Source organism: Dendrobium catenatum, unplaced genomic scaffold, assembly GCF_001605985.2.
Source record: "Dendrobium catenatum unplaced genomic scaffold, ASM160598v2 original_scaffold_269535, whole genome shotgun sequence".
Classification (NCBI taxonomy): domain Eukaryota; kingdom Viridiplantae; phylum Streptophyta; class Magnoliopsida; order Asparagales; family Orchidaceae; genus Dendrobium; species Dendrobium catenatum.
The window spans coordinates 175-2639 of NW_021587933.1; the positions used below are offsets into that span (position 1 = coordinate 175).

A 2465-nucleotide genomic window follows, 5' to 3' on the forward strand; every position below is an offset into this window, starting at 1 on the left:
CTTTATATATTCCTCTAAAAGGTATTGTCGGTGCAATTAGATGATGTTTCAAACTTCTTGTGATTTTCTTTTATTTCTTTCTTCTTATGTTGAAAATTAAACTTGATTAATTGGGCCTTTAATTGAATGAGCCTTTTAATTGAGCCCATAGTCTAAAAAAGTCTTTAGAAGATTCTAAAATCCCACTTTATTATGAATGTTTTAGAGGATTGTAAAAATATATTCTAAAATAATTATTTAGAGAATTCTAGAATATGCAATTAATAACTTCTATAAAAGAAGAATTGAAATGTGTTGGCACAATCCTAAAGGGGAAGTCACTAGTATAAATAGGGGTGGTGTCTTTGTGTTTATTTATGAAGTAAAATCAAGAAGTTTAATAGTGAAATAAAAATGAGTTTTACAAGTGTTCATCTTCTCTTTTAGAATTCCTCCTCTTTCTATAGCCTCTTATTTTCCAACAAAGTGGTATTAGAGCCAAAGTTTCTTCCTAAAGAGATGGTGAGCAATGGTATGATCCCTTTCCAAGTCCCAACGCTCAACAATATCAACTATGACAATTGAAGCATCAAAATGAAGGCCCTTCTTGGAGCGCAAGATGTATGGGAGATGGTATAAAATGGCTACAAGGAGCCACAAGATAAGTCAAGTTTATCCCAAGCTCAAAAGATAGTCTAAGAGATTCAAGGAAGAGAGACAAGAAGACTCTCTATCTAATCTTTCAAGTATTAGATGTTGATGCTTTTAAGAAGATTTTCGATGCGAAGTCTGCCAAAGAGGCATGGGAGAAGATTCAGACCTCTTACAAAGGAGCGGAGCAAGTCAAGAAGGTGCGTCTCCAAACAATAAGAGGTGAGTTTAAAGCCTTACATATGAAAGAAGTTGAAGTCGACTCCGACTACTTTACTAGAGTATTAGCTATTTCTAATCAATTAAAAAGAAATGGCGAGAAGTTAGAAGATGTAAGGATTATAGAGAAAATCCTTCGATCTTTAGATTCAAAGTTCGATCATATCGTCGCCATTATTGAAGAAACCAAAGACTTAGATGCTATGACAATCGAGCAACTCCTGGGTTTCTTACAAGCCTATGAAGAAAAGAAAAAGAAGAAGCAAGTTATCACGGAGCAACTCCTGTAAACAAAAATTAATTCAGCTAAAGAAGAGAGCCTCAAGTATGGTAGAAGCCAACAAGGAAGAGGTCGTGGTCAAGGACAAGGCTGTGGTCATGGATGCAAACAAGGTTGGAGCTCTAATAATGACAAGAACAATAATATAAATTTTGGACGAGGAAGTTCAACAAGAGGGGGTAAAAGAGAAAAATCAAGATCAAGGTATGACAAATCTCAAGTGAAGTGCTATAATTGTAAAAAATTTGATCATTATGCTGCAGAATGTAGAACTCTCAATAACAATAAAGTTGAAGAGAAGGCTAATTATGTGGAAGAGAGAAGTCAACAAGATGACACTTTGCTATTGGCATATAAGGAGAATGAAAAAGGAAGAGATAACACATGGTATCTGGACACAGGTGCAAGCAACGCTGTGTGGAAGAAAAAGTATGTTCATGGAACCTGACGAGTCTGTGAGCGACAATGTATCCTTTGGAGATGAGTCCAAGGTTGCTGTGAAGGAAAAATATAATATTTGCATCCGATTGAAGAATGGAAAGCACCAATTCATTTTCAACGTCTATTATGTGTCAAATATGAAGAGTAATATCTTAAGTCTGAGTCACTTAGAGAAATGTTATGATATTCATTTGAAAGATAAAAATCTTTCTATAAGAGACAATGTGAGCAACCTAATTGTAAATATACCAATGTCAAGAAATAGAATGTTCTTGCTCAATATTCAAAATGATATTGCCAAGTGTCTCAAAGCATGCTATAAAGACTCATCTTGGCTCTGACATCTTTGATTTGGGCATCTTAATTTTGGAGGACTGGAGCTATTATCAAAGAAGAAAATGGTGAGACGTCTACCCTGCATCAAACACCCAGATCGAATATGTGAAGGCTACTTGCTCGGGAAGCAATTCAGGAAGAGCTTTCCAAAGGAGTCAAATTTTAGAGCAAGAAAGTCACTTGAACTCATACATACATATGTATGCGGTCAAATCAAGCCAAGCTCTCTCGGTAAGAGTAATTCTACATAGATGATTTTTCAAGAAAATCATGGGTATATTTTTTAAAGAAAAAATTGGAGGTATTTGAAGTATTCAAAATATTCATAGCTTTGGTGGAGAAAGAAAGCGGCCTCGAGATCAAACCCATGCGATCCGATCGAGGAGGGGAGTTTACTTCAAAAGAATTTCAAGAATTTTGTGAAGCCAACGGAATACGTTGACCATTGACTGTCCCAAGATCTCTTCAACAACATGGTGTAGCAGAAAGAAAGAATCGAACTATCCTTGATATAGCTCGAAATATGCTCAAGAGTAAGAGACTACCTAAGGAATTTTGG

General features: G+C 35.6%; 1 pseudogene; it reads left to right on the top strand.

Moving 5' to 3' along the window:
- Positions 1-498: 498 nt before the first annotated feature.
- LOC110094425 lies at positions 499-2157 on the top strand (annotated as a pseudogene).
- Positions 2158-2465: the final 308 nt, after the last annotated feature.